Below are 18,644 nucleotides of genomic sequence, written 5' to 3'. Positions count from 1 at the left end.
TTAACCTCTATGCAAGGAGCCCTGGTGGCACAGCGGTTAAGCTCTTGGCTGCTAACCGAAAGATTGGCGGTTCAAACCCACCAGTCGCTCCGTGGGAGAAAGATGCGGCAGCCTGCTTCTGTAAAGATTGTTATTGTTGTTGTTGTTAGGTACTGTGAGTCAATTCTGACTCATAGCAACACTGTACAACAGAACGAAATACTGCCTGATCCGGTGCCATCCTCGTAATCATTGTTATGCTTGAGTCCACTGTGTCAAACCATCTCATTGAGGGTCTTCCTCTTTTTTGCTGGCCCTCTACTTTACCAAGCATGATGTCCTTCTCCAGGGACTGGTCCCTCCTGATAACATGTCCAAAGTATGTGAGGCGTAGTCTCGCCATCCTTGCTTCCAAGGAGCATTCTGGTTGTACTTCTTCCAAGACTGATCTGTTAAGTCTTTTGGCAGTCCATGGTATATTCAATATTCTTCACCAACACCACAATTCAAAGGCATGAATTCTTCTTCGGTCTTCCTTATTCATTGTTCAGCTTTCCAAACATACGAGGCAATTGAAAACAGCATGGCTTCGGTCAGGCACATCTGAGTTCTCAAGGTGACATCTTTGCTTTTCAACACTTTAAAGTGCAGCGGATATGCCCAATGCAATGCATCTTTTGATTTCTTGACTGCTGCTTCCATGGCTGTTGATTGTGGAGCCAAGTAAAATGAAATCCTTGAAAACTTCAATCTTTTCTCCCTTTATCATGATGTTGCTTATTGGTCCAGTTGTGAGGATTTTTGTTTTCTTTATGTTGTGGTGTAATCCATACTGATTACTGTAAAGATTACAGCCTTGGAAACCCTATGGGTTAGTTCTACTCTGTCCTATAGTGTCTCTATGAGTCAGAATCAACTCGAAGGCAACAAGTTTTAAACTGTACGCAGACAACTCTCAAATCGATACTTCCATCCAGCCCTTTTAGGCTTCCAAGCCCACTCATGCACTCTGTCACCTGAAACCAAACTCTTTATCTCTGGGCTGGGCTTAGTCTGGGAGGCCCTTTTGCTGGGCTTTGGAGTGTCAGCTGTGAGTGGGCATGGAAAGAGGGCAAGAGGGGGGTTTTAGGTGGGATAAGCAGTAAACAGGGAATTAAGAATAAAAGTGATATGGTGAATGCAAATCAAAACCACAGGAAGACCACTTCATACCCACTAGGATGACGATTATAAAAAACCTGAAAAAAAAAAAAAAGAACCTGAAAATAACAAGTGTTGGTGAGGATGTGGAGAAATTGGATCCCCCCCCCACCCCCCGCATTACTGGTGGGAGCGTAAAATGGTGTATCTGCTATGGAAAACAGTGTAGTAGCTCCTCAAGAAGTTAAACATGGAATTACCATATGACCCAACAATTTTACTCTTAGGTATATACCCAAGAGACTTGAAGGCAGGTACTCAAACAGATCCTTGTACACCAGTGTTTACTGCAGCACTATTCACAGTAGCCAAAAGGTGAAAACAAACCACATGCCCTTTAGGAAATGAATGGATAAACAAAATGTGGTGCGTACGTACCATGGGATATTATTCAACCATAAAGAGGAATGAAGTTCTGATACATGCTGTGACATGAATGGATCTTGAAAACATTATATTGAGTGAAACAAGTCAGTCAGACAAATATTGTGTGATCCCCCCATATGCAATATCCAAAATAGGCAAATTCATAGAGACTGAAGTTTATTAGTGGTTACCAGGGGCTGAGGGCAAGGAGGGAATGGGGGAGCCATTGCTAAAAGGGCACTGAATTTCTGTTTGAGATGATGAAAAATGTTTGGAAGTGATGTTTGTCGTAAAACATTATGAACTAATTAACGTTACTGAATTGTGCACCTCAGGTGGCAAACTTTTGTTGCATATATTCTAACACAATAAGATTTTTTTTTAAAAGTAGTGTGTTCATCCTGAGACCAGAAGAACTAGTTGGTGCCTGGCCACAACTGATGACTGCCCTGACAGGGAGCACAACAGAGAACCCCTGAGGGAGCAGGAGATCAGTGGGATGCAGACCCCAAATTCTCACAAAAAGGCCATACTTAATGGTCTGACTGAGACTAGAGGAATCCCGGCGGTCATGGTCCCCAAACCTTCTGTTGGCCCAGGACAGGAACCATTCCCGAAGACAACTCATCAGACATCAAAGGGACTGGACAGTGGGTAGGAGAGAGATGCTGATGAAGAGTGAGCTAATTATATCAGGTGGACACTTGAGACTGTGTTGGCATCTCCTGTCTGGACGGGGGATGGGAGGATAGAGAGAGTTGGAAGCTGGCAAAATTGTCACGAAAGGAGAGACTGGAAGGGTTGACTCATTAGGGGGAGAGCAAGTAGAAGTACGGAGTAAGGTGTATATAAACTTATATGTGACAGTCTGACGTGATTTGTAAACGTTCACTTGAAGCTCAATAAAAGTTAATAAAAAAAAAAAAGTAGTGTGTTGGCACCAAGGCAAGGAGACTGGCCAAGTCCTGTGGGGGTTTCACATGGGGAGGAATGGGGAGAAGACAAAGCAGTTAAACCTATACTCGATTGATGGAAACAGTGGGGTAGCATCAGGGTACAGAATGGACTAGAAGGAGGAGGCTGGAGGGAGGGGTATCAGCTGTTTTAATATTACAAGTATAGTATAATGACAGAGGAAGAAGGTCACGGACCCCTTCAGTATAGAAAGGAAGCTACAGGCCTTCTCTCCAGAAAGACATGCACACATGTGGAATTTCAGTGGGTTTATGGGGCCCTACAAGTGATGAAATAAATGGATTGGGACCCCCAAAAGAATCATAATATTTGCCTATTGTAACCAGCAGAAATCAACAGGGAGACTTGGAAGAGGACCCGGTTTGGGAAAGAAGGGAATGAGTTCAGTTTCATATAACGGGACAGGTGAGTGGAGACGTGCTTTGGGCAGCTGAAGAATTGAGTCTGGAGCTGTGACAAGAGGCCAGGCAAGCCTGGGGCGGGGGAGGGGTTGAATTATTTGATTAGATAGCGTAAGTTTAAATTTTGGTAATGAATGAGCTCCCTGAATTAACAAAAAAGCAAAAAGCAATCAAGTATTGTCCAATAATTCATAAAATAGTTCGAGATCACTGCCACACACAAAATAATGGATATTAGGTGAATGCCTAAGAAAATATTTCTTAAACATTCATTATAAAGCTAAACATTAAAATTAAGTTGTAAGAATCAAGATCAAGACCTTGACTCATTTAAGGTTATAGTTATTAAAGTACGCTTAAGATGAATACATACACCAAGATGTCTGAATTTTTCAAAATTGCTTTCGCAGTGCCTACATACTGCAGTGGAAACAGTGGAAGTTGAAACAGTGAGACTCTTTGTTTGAGGTTCTCTGCCTAAATCACTTCAAACCAGCAGTTGAAGCATCAGCGTCTTTTGACCCTGTAACCTGCACTCAAGTGGGTGCTCCTGGGAGGCAGGTTGGCAACTCTTCCAAGGGTAGAGGTGGGGTTGTTGTTAGTTGCTGTTGAGTCGACTCTAACTCATGCCACCCTTATCTATAATAGAAAGAAATGTTATCTGGTCCTTTGCTATCTTCATGATCGTTGGTATGTTTGAGTCCATTGTTGCGACTGTGGTGTCAATCCATCTCATTGAGGGTTTCTCTGGTTTTCTACTTTACCAAATATGATGTTCTTTTCTAGCAACTGGTCTTTCCTGATGACTTGTCCAATGTAAGCAAGACAAAGTCTCACCATCCTCACTTCCTAGGCGCATTCTGGTTGTATTTCTTCTGAGACTGATTTGTTCATTTTTTTGGCAGTTTACGATATAACCAATATTCTTCACCAACACCACAGTTTGAACACACAGTTCAGAGGTGTAGTACTGGATAGGTAAGGTTAGTTCCCAGAAATATCTGGGGCTATTGTCCACCCTGGGGAAGAAATCACCACTTGGATATTTGGGTTTGGGGAATTCACCAGTTCTCCTCACTGGGGCCAAAATCATACACATACTCCAGAGACTGAGGTGGGGCTATAACCCTGAGTCTTCCCTCGGTCACCCTCCCAGGCTGTTACCACCTTCCTATAGAGCCCAGTGGTCACTGGACTGGCTATGTAGAGCCCTGTGTGGGGCCAGGCTGCCACTGCCACACCATACCCAGGAACCACCCTGGAAATGAGCGCCAGCCATGACTCTCTCAGAACCTGCACCTGAACTCACTACAACCTACGCTAAGTCTACATCCAGACTCTTCAGATAACCTGAAAGTAGGCACTTTGGAATGAATTATGAATGCTTATTTCTGAGCAGAGTGGCTTATTGCCAAGACAATTTTCTGTGGCAGTTTCAAAGGCACAAAGTAGTTAGTACATAGTCCCTGGGACCTGTTAGGATGATTATGGTATAACACACCTAAAAGATCACCACTCTCCAGAACTTGCAACAACTGAAAGCCTGCTGCTTATTATTATTACTTAATAGCACATGTGTCTTATCAGAAAACTTCAAAAGACAAGGAAGGTCACGTAAGCCAAGGATTCTAGTGTCTTGTCGTACTATCTGACAGCTATGGCTGAACCATAACTCTGTGCAGCTTTGGTTGATGTTTGTAATGAGAATGCTGAGATACACATCTTTCTTCATTGAGGAAGGATCAGACAGTATCCACTAGATCTCTAGAAATGTGACTTAAAATAAGAGCTGAAAAAAAAATTTTCCTCCTTGGTCCTAGAGAGTAAATAAGCCTTGGTCTGCTCAGTTGGAGGAGCCAAGGCCAGCCTGGGGGAACCTGTCTTGGAGGAGGGGATCCTGGAGGGGTTTACCCAGGCCTCAACAAAGGGGTGGAGTCAATAGTTAACAGGTACTCAGCTGCTAACTGAAAGTTCGAAAGTTTAAATCCACCCACAAAAGCCTCAGAAGAAAGGACTAGTGATCTACTTCCAAAAAATCAACCATTGAAAATCTAATGGAGCACAGTTCTACTCTGACACACATGGAGTCACCATGAGTCTGAATCTAGTCCATGGCAACTGGTTTTTCATCAAAGGGTCGTGTTGAAACTAAGGAGCAAGAGTGAAGATGGGGTTCAGAGCCAGAGAAGCAGCCCTGAGCACCAGGTCTATGGGATCAGGAAAGGCTATATGCAGGGAACAGGTTGGGGGACAGGAACTGAGGGGTCAAGCCAGAGAGCTGCATGTGTGATAGGCTCTAGTGGATTGGAACTAGTCCTGGGGCCCAAGGGGGGCAATGGCATTGGGAATCCTGTTCCAACTGGGGTGGCCAAAGAGGTGAGAGTAGATTGGTCAACTAAGGACAGACTGACCAAGAAAACTCTAGAAAACTGAGGTTCTGCTATAGTTTTGATCCACTACCAATCTGTGAGTTCGTTATACTGTGATGGCTTGTATATTGCTATGATGCTGGAAGCTATGCCGCTGATATTTCAAATACTAGCAAGGTCACCCATGGTGGATAGCCTTCAGTGGAGCTTCCAGACTAAGACAAACTAGAAAGGAAGTCCTGGCAATCTACTTCCAAAAATCAGTCAGTGAAAACCCTATGGATCAAAACAGAATATTGTCTGATATAGTGCTGAAAGACAAGCCTCCTAAGTTGGAAGGCATTCAACATACCCAGTGGCTGCAACAATAGACTTTAGCATACCAACGGTCATGAAGATGCTGCAGGAACGGGCAATGTTTCATTCTGTTGTGCATGGGGTCACCGTGAGTGGGAACCAACTCGACAACAACATATTTTTGTTATAGGAATAAAATTCCTAAAATGAGAGTTTGAGGTTTCCTTGTATGATGCGTATTTTGCAAAACTTTGCAAAGGACTATAAATGTCTGTTAATGAAACAGTTACCCCCTCGTCTCAAGCACAGGCTTCCTTCTGGTCTTCTGTGTAGTCTGGTCTCAAATTGCCTGAATGACCAAGGGGCTCCCGTGCCTCTGGGTATTAGGAGTGCAGAGTCTTGTCATCTGGACTATTTTTCTGTGAAAAGAACAGCCTCTCCTTCCTGCCTTCTTTCTTGCCTTTGAATATTAGATCCTGGTGCCAAGCACAATGCTTCCTTTTCTATTGGCACATTTCTAATACCTGAAGGTTTAGGACCACCAGGTGGAGTGGATTGAGCTGGGGGGAAAAGCCTCTGCCCTGAGCCTGGGACTACTTGGAATCCATGTGGTTGTGTGTTTACTGCAGCCGGGTGGGCTTGCTGGCAGAGGCTTAACTGACATATGGCAGGTAGGGCACGTGCCCTGGGCGCTGCTTGAGGAGGGGAGGCAATGAACAGTTTCTGTTGGCCTTCCTAGTTTCCATTGCCAGCTGGGAGAAAGCTCATTCAGCAGTTTAAAACTAATTGCCATAAGCGCTCTTTTCCATAGATTGGCCCCCGCTTGCTGGTGCTGAATTTGGACTCCCCCTGAAAAAAAAAATTTTTTTTTTTTTTTTGAGCCCATTTGCTGCTCCTGTAGCCTTGCCAATGGCTCCTGGCTCCCCACTGCCCTTCCAGCTCACCTGTGATCCTGAGAGCTCCTTGGTGAGCCGCTAACCTTCCATGACTCGGCCTCATCTCCCTGCGAGTGCTACAGCAGGGACCTTGTTCTTCATTGGGCACCTTTCTCAGGAATGACACACGGCTTCTAGAAGATTAAACCGCCGCCCTCCCCCCCGGGAAAAATTTTATCTCTGTGTTATATTCCGTCAACTCTTAGAGCCCGGGGCAATGCTAGGAAACTTGTCGGAGCTTAATATAAACCATTAAAAGAAGTCCGATGCAGGGGCTCATTTTAGGGCTTGGTGCTACCCATAACCATCACTTCTGGGAGCTCTGAAATGTTGTAGGATATGGCACAATATCAGTAATTCAGGATGTTCTCAGTTGTTTCTTGCTAATACGCTGGGTTCTAAAGAGCCTTGCTTTTTAGCTCTGTGTAGGATGTTGGTTCCTCATGATGACCTTTGCAGAAGACCAACCTTTCCTGAACATTCTGATTCGGAAAGGTTCACTTCTGTAAGGTCACTCACATGCCCACCAACGTGGAGCCCAGTGCTGGCTGGCATATTAGAGATGCTAATCTAGTCTTTTGTCTCCATTGTGTGATTCCATTTAAAAGAAAAACTCCCCAGCACTGTTCATCTGATTACTAGGGCCTCATGCCGTGATGAATAAACTTTTACAGTAATTGAAAAAGTAATGAATAACTCCCGAGGCAGTAAATAAATCACCAAGTTCATTAATTCCAAGCACCGAATGTCAATTTGTAGAAACTACAGCACACTGAACAATAACATTACCTACAGTGGAAGAATGGAAGAGTGGGAATTAACTTTGCTTTAATTTTTAATGCACTTTTGACTGCTCAAGAAAGATACGAAGTATTAACATAATTTAATCTATATGCTGGCATTTATTAAACCACTAATTTTCGAGCAAAACAGGCAACCTGTATTTTTAAAATATTAGAGATTCCATAGTGATAATTAGCTTGAATGCCAAAGGGAAAACCATTATCGGCAGAGTCTGCCAAATCCCCCATAGATGATGCAACCCATAAACAGAAGGAATGGGAAAAGTTGCAATCAGCTGCCTGATCATCCTGAGAGATGTTGAAAGATCATTGGGTTTTCTCTTGTTCTGAGGAATCAGTCAGTGAAACATTGGAGGACAGTGGAAAATCAGGGGAAGAATTTCTATCCTGGATGCTACCTTTGAGTTTCACATGGCAAGTTCTGCCTTCTATGCCTCGGCAAATCAAACTGCATCGTGGAGAGTCTGCCTACGACATAAGCATCACTAATGAGGCCGGATGGAGAGCTGCACCCCGGGCGCCTTGCTGAGTCTGAATGGCTGTCACCGAGATGTGACATTATTCTGCTGAGGTCTTTGAATTTGAGAGACCCGACTTGAATTTTGATTCCTTTAATACAAAAACTCAGTCTAACTAGTAAATTGGGACAGGGAAAGGTGTTACTCTGGGGCCTGAATTAGTTGATAAACTAATGAGGTACTAGACAAACATATACTTTATGTGTTGTTTTTCTGGTAACATTGGCTTTATCTGTGGAATTCAGTTTGGTTGGTGTTGAAATTGCACATAGGATTCTAAACTGATGGGAAAACAAAAAAAACAAACAATTGTCTTTGAAATTTGGTCAGTGTATTTGTCCCCTGGGTTGTTGGGTGCCTTCGAGTAGGCTCCAACTCATGGTGATTTTACAAATAACAGAAGGAAACATTGCCTGGTCATGTGCCATCCTCACAGTCGTTGCTAAGTTTGAGCCCACTGTTGCAGCCATTGGGTCAACCACTGAGGGTCTCCCTCTTTTTGCTAACCCCTCTACTTTATCAAGCATAACGTGCTTCTCCACCAATTGGTCTCTCCTGATGACGTTTCCAAAGCAAGCGAGACAAAGTCTCACCATCCTTGTTTCTAAGGAGCACTCTGGGTGTACTTCTTCGAAGATGGATTTGTTCAATCTTCTGCCAGTCCATGGTATATTCAATATTCTTCACCAGCACTACAATTCGAATGTTGTCAATTCTTCTTTGCTCTTCATTGTCCAGTTTTCCCACACATATGAGGAGATTAAAAGTTTATTTGACCACCATACCAGGGTCATTTCGCTTACAGTAATCTAATTTGACTGGCTTCAAGGATCACATTAAGTGATTGCCAATTGTCCGCTAAGCACATGAATTCTATCGGTCAGTATTTATTTAGGTTCATAATTTTCCTGCAAATGAATCACTCACAGTCAAGGTTATAATCTGCCTCACCTCAGTGGCCCCTTTGCTGGTCTGTCTTTTAGAGCTACCCTGGGCTCATAGTTCACAATCATTTACGTAAAACTTAGCGATTAGAAGTGGAAATTTATTTAAATAATCCTGGAAAAAATAAATTTGGGACTGAAGGGTTTTTTTGAAAATAACTTTTCCCCCTTTACTAAAAGGGTAAAAACTTTCATCATATATTATTCAGAAAAGTTGAATATGTGCCTTTCCCACCACCCCACTGCGCTAGTGTTACTTTGTTTACTTTGGGGTGTATAAGCTTCCAGCCATTTTTCAAATATACATATGTGTTTTTTCCAAAAGCGTGGGTCACACTAAACCTATTGTTTTAAAACCTTTTAAAAACATGTTATATATCTTGGCAGCATTCCATGTTAATAAATAGAAATTGATTTCGTCACTTTTAAGGCTGAATAATATTTTTCTGTATAGACCTTTAGGCTGTTTTGAATTTTTGCCATTATAAACACAATTGATGCATATTTAAGATAAATGCCTAGAAAGGGCCTTGCTAGTTCAAAGTATTCCCCCCTTCCCCCTCAATCTCCCTCTTTTCTTCTACTTTGATTTTTTTTACATATATTATCAAATTCCCATCCGGAAGATTCCTGCCTAGTTATTGTCCCACCACAATAATCTCTCTGCTTTCCCTACATACAGCTATTTTCCATCTTTGCTACCATTTATTGTGGTGAATTTTGCATTTCTTTGATTATTAGTAAGTTCAATATCTTGACATACTTTCAATATTTTTCATTTGCTCATTTTATGGGGGGAGATGAACATTTTTCAAATATGTATTTTTATGTATATATCCTATCAGAGAGAGTGAATAGTTTTTCATTTTGTTGTTTAGGTTTTCACATTTGTTTCTGATGGTTTTCTGTAGTTTAGAAGTTTTCCGTTTCAATCAAGTATAATCTATCAACATTTTCCTTTTAGAAATTTCTAGCTGTGTTGTCATATTTAGAAAGATCTTATTTACCCTAAATTTTAAAAATACCCATATTTTCTTCTAGTTTTTACATTTTTTTTAATATCTCATCTTTGATCCAACTAAGATTTATTTGGTCTTAAGGAGAACTAAAGCAGTTAACTGTTTATTTCAAGACAATTTATGTGGATTATGATAATCCATAAAGGAAACCAAAAGCCAAACCCTTTGCCGTCAAGTTGATTCCAACTCATCGCAACTCTATAGGACAGAGTAGAACTGCCCCATAGGATTTCCAAGGAGCGGCTGGTGAATTGGAACTGCCAGTCTTTTGGTTAGCAGCTGAGCTCTTAACCACTGTGCCACCGGGGCTTCAATTAATCCATACTCATTGCTAATTTGAAATATTGCACTTACGATAGACTAAATTTGGTTTCTGCATTCCCTACTCTGTTTGTCATATTTACCTAGTCTTCGCTATGAGTTGGAATTGACTCAACAGCACACAACAACGACAGTCTTATACTGGTGCCATATCATTTAAATTATTACAGCTTACTGCAGTAATATATTTTAATATCTGGTAGGACTTGACCATTTTAATTTAAATGTTGTTCTCAGCTCTTATACAAGATTATAAACAATTTCGGTGTGTTGAAGAAGGGTATTGCTATTATAAATCGAGTCTTTGGTCTCATCTCTGCTGCAGTTATACTGAAACAAACATCTCTTTCATTGTCCAAGGACATCGTATTACAATCATTATCTGCTAATGTGTGTGTTTCCCCCTCTAGATTATGAGATCCATGAAGACATGGTAAGTGATAGTTTCCCCACCTTAAGATGATATTTTATTACCAGGGCAGAGCAGAGTACTTAGCATGCAGTTGAAAGATATTTGTTCTTTTCATTTAAAAGAAAAAATTATTTTACATTCTCCATGTTTTTCAATTAGTTCAATTTGATATATATATGTGCATACACACGCAAATATATATATATACATATATGTGTGTGTGTATATATATATTTGCTTTGAAGCATCATTTCAATATTAACCCAAAATTTTTGGTTTTGGTCTTCCAACCCCTAGCATCTGTGTGGAAGTTATTTGCAAAACTATGATTTGAATTAGATCATCTTTGCTTAATACACCTCCCTTTGGTAGTACATTCCAAGCGATGTATTAAACTCATACTGTTTTCTGTACAAGTGTCAACAGCATGGTCTTGTAGGACCGACACCTAGTAGCAGTGTCAAAAGAGGGGATGCCTGGAATGTTACGTTTCGGTCAAGGCTGAACATGTCCAGCCATCATGTGTGTTCTTATTCCTGGCAATGGCTTTTCATGGCCTTATTTTCTACTGCAGTAAATACAGAAGAGTTCGTTCTCCTTTCTCATGCTTCAGTGTGCAGCCCAGCCTGGCTTGAGACTGGGACAGCGCAGACTAACAAATGTAAGAGGACAGCTCTGGGCATGTGTCTGTGTGTGTGAGTAAAGGATCTGAAAGGGCAGAACCCTTAAAATTGTCCTTTTTTGATGGAGGCAGTGGTGTTTATGTTACGTACTTTCATTCCTGTAGAAGAAAGTGAGAACGAACTAAAAACGTCAGAGGGAGGGGACCTGAATAACTCAGCAGGAAAAGAAATTGCAAAGGAAAAAAACCAACCAAACCAAACAAAACCCCAAAACTATATCATTATGCCTCATTCATGACAACGGTCACCTTTGTGGGGAGGGTGGAAGGGAAATGGATTTGGGTTTGGGAGGTGTTATGGATTGAATTGTGTCCTCCCAAAATATGTGTTGTAAACCCTAACCCCTATACCTGTGGCTATAATCCCATTTGGGAATGAATTTTCTTTGTTATGTTAACGAGACAGTATGAGTATAGGGCGTATTTTAAGTCAATCTCTTTTGAGATATAAAAGAGATTAAACAAGCAAGCAAGAAGCAGAGATGAGGGAAGAGAGATGCCAAGCCACGTGAATGATCGCCCAGGAGCAGAAGCTCAAAGAGACAAGGACCTTCCTCTAGAGCTGACAGAGAGAGAAAGCCTTCCCCTAGAGTTGGCACTCTGAATTCAAACTTCTAGCCTCCTAAATGGTGAGAAAATTAATTTGTTTGTTAAAGCCACCCACTTGTGGTATTTCTGTTATAGCAGCACTAGATGGCTAAGACGGGGGATACAAATGGCCTTCAATTTTATCAATAATATTTTATTTAAATCAAGGTTTTTCAGCTTCAGCACTATTGACATTTTGGACCAGCTAATTCTGTGTCATAGTGGGGCTGTCCTGTGCATTGCACAATTTTTAGTAGCATTAGTAACCTCTGCCCACTCGATGCCAGTAGCACCCCACCCCAGTTGAGACAACCAAAAATATCTCCAGACATTGCCAAATGTCCCCTGGGAGACAAAACTGTCCCCTCCCCCTATTTGAGAACCACTGATTGAAGTCAAAGGCAAGCAAACTCAGAGAGAACAAATGAAGAAAATAGAATATGTTAACATGCATTAAAATAGGGATGGGTGGACACGTGATAATTTGTTGTATTATTCTGTATCTTTAGACTCTTCCCAAAGGTTCAAAAGGAAATTGGATCTTTAAAAATGCCAAATCTAGTGTGCCAATAGTTGACAGTGATGGGCCCGGTAAATTACTGCCTTTGCCCTAGGGCAGGCTTGACGCACCCTTGCAGAACCAACAACTCGAGATGTTGCCCTTTGATTTGCTACTCTACACACTTATTTCACAGAGATTTTTGGTAATTTGACCTCTTAAACACTCTGTTGTTTTAAATACAAAATAAACAAACAAACTCGTTGCCATAGAGTTGATTCTGATCCATAGCAACCCCACAGGACAGAGTAGGACTACCCCATAGGGTTTCCAAGGAGTGGCTGGTAGATTCAAACAGCTGACATTTTGGTTAGCAGCCGGGCTCTTAACCACTGCACCACCAAGGCTCCTTGTTCTAAACACTTAGTTCAAAAAAGCAACCTCCCTCCCGATCACTGTGTATTGGCCTGATGTATTGCTCCTGCCTGATATGCAGCTATCCACTAGACACCGTCCTCCTATTTTTCTTCCCCGTCCACTCCATTCTTTATACTGCCACAGAGTGATTTTTCTACAACACAAAGATTTAATATCTTTTACTTAAAATCCTTCGAAATAACATCTGTCATGGATTGAATTGTGTCCCCCCAAACTATGTATCAAATCGGCCAGGCTACAATTCCCAGTATTGTGTGATTGTCCACCGTTTTGCCATCTAATGTGATTTTCCTCTGTGTTATAAATCCTGTCTCTACGATGTTGATGAGATGGGATTAGTGGCAGTTATGTTAATGAGGAAGAACTCAATCTACAAGATTGGATGGTGTTTTGAGCCAATCTCTTTTGAAATATAAAAGGGAGAAGAGAGCAGAAGGACATGGGAACCTTATACCACCAAGATAGAAGCACTGGGAGCATAGCGCGTCCTTTGGACCTGGGGTCCCTGTGCTGAGAAGCTCCTAGTCCAGGGGAAGATTGATAACAAGGACCTTCCTCCAGAGCCAACAGAGAAAGCCTTCCCCTGGAGCTGACACCCTGAATTCAGACTTCTAGCCTCCTAGACTGTGAGAGAATAAATTTCTCTTTGTTAAAGCCATCCACTTGTGGTATTTCTGTTATAGCAGCACTAGATAACTAGGACAACATCCAAACTCCATAGCATGGCATCAGGGGTCTCCCCAGGTCCTGATCCCAGCCAGTTGTTCCAGACTCATTCCAGCCGCTCTCACCTTGCTGCAGCCAGACTGCCCACATTGAGGAACCTTGAACACACCTTGCTATTTTATAGCCTGGACTTCTGCATCTGTTATTTCCTCTGCCTACATTTGTTTTCTATCTGGTGAATTCCTCCCAATCTGAAAAGACCCAGGTATTCATCACCATATCTGTGGAGATCTCCCGTGCAGAGTTAATCCTTAGCTTCCAGTGCTGCTAGTCAACCTCTGCTAATTTACAGATTATCTTTGCATTTATCTCTTCAGGCTAGAATTTTTTGTTAAGATATCTATACGTACTGTCGGCATGTACCTTAATGTCTTTGATGAGTAAATATTTAGTGAAGCTTGGCCTTTATGAAGTTAAACTTTCTGAAAGTCTCCTCTTGCCCTTTTTGGCCGCCGTATTGCCACCTCATTATTCCTGTTTCAGCATAGTGGCAGCTTATCATTACAAACGTCCCCCTTGGCTACCGGTGGATGAGTTACCATCTAAGATCTTAGAGTTGATAATCCTGTCAGACCACTGTGTGTTTTGAAGAAGTCAAGAATAACATGGATGAGATGATACAAGACGTGAGATTTGTCAAATATCTAACGATAAAGGAATGATTAAGTATATTGTGGTTTTATCCCTCAGATGCAATAAACAACTAATACATGTTTATGAGGATTGTAATTGTGAAACGGTAGGAGTAGTAGCTTTTGAACTATTCTAACTTCAGGGAGGAATTATGCAAATCAAGATCATTCCGAAAATGATTCCTATGAGGTAGAGGTCAGGCTCCACTCTCTAACCTTTTTACTAATTCTGACACCAGCCATCCCCCCCCATGGCACTCTCTACTTCTCTGAGAGGTTCGATAATTCATTGCAATGGCCACACAGAATTCACAAACCATACTCACGGTGAAGTGGTTTATTAAGGAAGTAACAGGCTACAACTCAGGATCAGGACCAGGAAGCATGTAGGCAAAGTCTGGAAGGCTCCCCCAAAAAGGAGAGCACATTCTTTCCTTCTTCAGTGCAGGACAGCTCTCTCAACTCCACTCGGCTGTGCTAGCGAACAGGCCCTTCTCTCTGCCATGCACATCCCGTATCAGCTGTGCAGGCCCCCTCAGGACAGACCTCCTGTCACCCTCCTCAGGGCAGGCTTCTTCTCAGCCCCCTCAGGACAGATCTCCCCTTGGCCCCCTGTGGACAGGCCTCTCTGCCTTTGCCTCCCTGCTATTGACCTCTCCACTGCTTACTGACCCAGCTCATAGCCACTGTAGCAGTTTTGTTCAGCTCTCTTAGCTGCACTCCTAGCAGCAGGTTTCTTTTGTCACCACCAACTCTGTGACAGGGCCCCTTCCGGACCTGTCATTGCCTTCAGTGTTACAGCCCTCAACCGTGTTACAACTCTCTTAGGAGATTCCTTACCTCTTCTCTCTCTATTCTTCTCTCTTCTTTCTTCCTTCTGCTTCTGTTTGCCAACTTCTATGGGACTGACTGAATATACAAGGCATGGCCCTCCCACCAGGGCTAGGAACTAATTCCCTCTTGATAGGCCACAGACACTTTACTTGCATCGTAGGCTATAGCCACTTCATCTGCATAGACTACAGTCACTTCATTTGCATAGTATATTGAGCAATCCCCACAAAGCACGTACCAATGACAGGGCAGGCTGCAGCCTAGGGCCAGACAAAAAATATCTAATCATCAGTTGTTTACAGCTTACCCAGGAAATGTTAATGAACCTGGACAAAAGTAATGAAACTCTGGGGTAGAAAACTAGGGCAAAGGTAACTCCTTAAGACTCAGGGGGAAAATCTTTCAAGTTGTTTTTCCAAAGAACCAAGACAAAAGGCCACATAAAGGAACTCATTTCACCATGGTAATAAAACAGAAAATTGCTTATGTATAATATTAAGGGAGGCCTTGGGTGGTATAAATGGTTAATGCATTCGGCTGCTAACTGAAAGGTTGGAAGTTCAAGTCTACCCAGAGGTGCCTCCAGAGGAAGTCCTGGTGATCTGCTTCAGGAAGGTCACAGTATGGTTCTACTCTGACGCACAGAGTCACCATGAGTTGGAATCGACTAGATGGCAACCGGTGCTTGCATAATATTAAGAGGGAAACTGATCACAACTATGGTGAAAAACATTTATCCATAAAAGAAACAGAGACAGACTGAGGAAAACATAATTCAAAGTAATATTCGTCTTTGGGTAATGGAAATTTATGGTTGATTACTGCTCATCTTCTTGCTACTTTCCTATACTGAAAACTTTTTTTTCTGTACCAAGCAGGCATCGCATGCTGAAAATGGTAGGAAAGGATAATTCCTCTCCACATCCCTAAATAGGGAGGCAAAAGGTGAGACCAATTTGATTCTGATATTTTCATCCGCAACTGGAAATTGACAGGTGGGAAAATTCACTTTTGCTCTTTTTGACAATGGGAGGAGGCAGAAAGGAGAGGTGCAGACGGGAATAAAAGGAGGAGACGAAGAACCAGCCAGGCCTGCCCCACACTTAAAAGACATGCAACCTAAGCCAGGAGGATTGCCAGAGAGACAAAAACCTACAAGATAAAGGAGTTTTTATATGGAGACTGGGACCAAGAATATTCTTGAAATAAATGCCACTTTTCTAGACAATGATAAAAAAAAAAAATTTTTTTTTTTTTTTTTAGACAATGATAAAATAGGCAGCCCCAAATAGTGGAGATTAAACTATTTGCTTATTACAAAATATTTTTTTAGTAACAGTCCAATTAGTAAAGCTTTAGCTATGTGCTTATTACAACATTACATGCTCACACAAAAGCTTATGTTCCTTTCATTTATTTCATTATCGATATACTCTATGAAATGTACCTCACTTTCTTGAAGAGCTATAATCACAGCAGCATTTTAGGAAGAAGTGCTAGTATAAGAGTGAACAACTCAAGAAAATCCATTTAGCCTTAAAAACTCTGGTTAAAATCACTTTTATCCAAGGCTCTTACGAAATGTCCTCAACCCTCCTTAAAGGAGAGTAAACGGAAGTAAGTTTCCTCCTAATGAATATTCTAAACACTAGCATCATTATCAAGCTTTGCTGGTGACATTAGAATCACTCCTTCCCTAATTTCTGCATGACTTCTTAAAACCTTACATATTTCAGACAAATTCCTGAGTACGTGAATTGTGAGTTAAACATCAATATGACTGAGGAACTGTTGTTTGGGATTTTGTCCATGTATTAAGGCATTTCCAACCTCAAACTTCCCCTCAAAAACCCAGATGGGAAGCTCAGGCTCTTTTATTTCCTTGTTTCCAAGAGGCACATTTTCTTTCTTTTACTTCACAGGGACTACAAGAAAATTCCTTAAGATTGAATAGTTGATAGACCTGTTTCTCCAGTTTGCCTGAGTTTGTGAGTGAAAATTCTTTCCCTTTTAAGATGAAAGGATTTTGCTTGTACATTTTCTGGGTAAACCAGTTTAAGAGTCTCATTCATCTTTCAAATTACCTGTAACAGCTATCGGGCTCTGAGATTATGACCTCGAGTGTAGAAATGGAGTTATTCCATTCCTTTCACTCAAGATCATACTTCATTCATTCATTCCATGTTATTTAGGATTCTTGGTTGCAAGCGACAGAAAATCAATTTGAATCTGTTTACTTGTAATGAACCCACTGCCTTGGAGTTGATTCTGACTCATAGTGACGCTATAGGACAGAGTAGAACTGCCCAATAGAGTTTCCAAGGAGTGCCTGGTGGATTTGAACTGCCAACCTTTTGGTTAGCAGCTGTAGCACTTAACCACTACATCACCAGGGTATTATAAAGATACTGGACTATTTCCCTGGACTCAAGCATAGGAATGAAGCTGAGCTCCAAGGACAACTAGAATTAGTGTTCCAAAACCTCTGGGAGCCTCCCCTCCAACTCACACCTGCTTTTATCCTCTCTCTGCAGGCAGGTTTCCTCTGCTTATTCACCAGCTCCTGGTTTTCTTTTTCCTGGCTTTTACATCTTGCACTCCAGACACCCAAAGAAAGGCCAGCTTCTCTTTCTCAGTTCCAAAACCCCTAGAAAGGAAATTTGCTTGGCCTGGCTTGGGTCAGAACCAAGGTAAACACCAATCAACTAAAGACGAGGCCAAGCTTGGGTTAAGTCCTCACCCTGGCTTATCAAACAGGGCCAGCAGATAGAGGCCACACCAACCATCTTGTGGATTCAGAAAGGGGGTGCTAGTTAAGCAAAACAAAAGGTGTCTACTTTGCATTCTTTTTTCTATAATATCCTCCAAAAGTGGATGGGATTTATATAGGAACCATTCTGCCAAGAAACAAGTACCGAGTACCTACCTGTGTCAAACCACCTCTTGGCAATCCTTTTGTTTATATCATGTCTTCTTATAGTTTTGCTTAAAGGCTCATAACCTGTTGCCGTTGAGTCTATCCTGACTCATGGTGACTCCACGTGGTTCAGAGCATAGGGTTTTCGACGGCTGTTAGCTTATGGAATTAGACTGTCAGGTCTTCCTTCCATGGTGCCCACCGGGTGGATTTGAAGTGTCAACCGTTTGGTTAGCAACCGAGAGCAAACTGCTTGTGCCACCGGGGATTGCCAACATTCATACCCCACCCCCTTCTCATTCTTCATGGCCATCCTGGATGCCTACTTTATTGGAATCAAGACTGTACAACACCTTTCATCCAGCTCCTCTGCAACTAAAACAAAGCTCCTTCCACAGTTCTCTCCTGCACACATTTTTTCCTTCACATACCCTCTCTTCCTTCCTCCTAATTTCAGAAAAAAAAGATTCACTCTTGTCAGCGTCCAGAGGTGATGAAGCTCTGTGAGGCAGATGCAGGCTAATGAGGACACACTGAGAATGCAATAGATGTCAGGACAGCAACTTACCAACTTAGAGTGAGAAATCTCTGCCACGAAGAAGAGAAACACTAAGAAGTGGTTGAGTAGTATACTGTCTTCCTTTGGTCAAGCTACTTACAAAGCCAAATCATAATTTAAAACCGTTTTTGGCTGATTCTGAGAAATTCCTTTCCCAGGCACTGGAAATACCCAAAGTCTGACAATTGAAATTATAATGATATTGATGATAAAAGCTAAAGTGAGTTGTT

Source organism: Loxodonta africana, chromosome 10, assembly GCF_030014295.1.
Source record: "Loxodonta africana isolate mLoxAfr1 chromosome 10, mLoxAfr1.hap2, whole genome shotgun sequence".
Classification (NCBI taxonomy): Eukaryota; Metazoa; Chordata; class Mammalia; order Proboscidea; family Elephantidae; genus Loxodonta; species Loxodonta africana.
Note: the sequence above shows the minus strand (reverse complement) of the source record.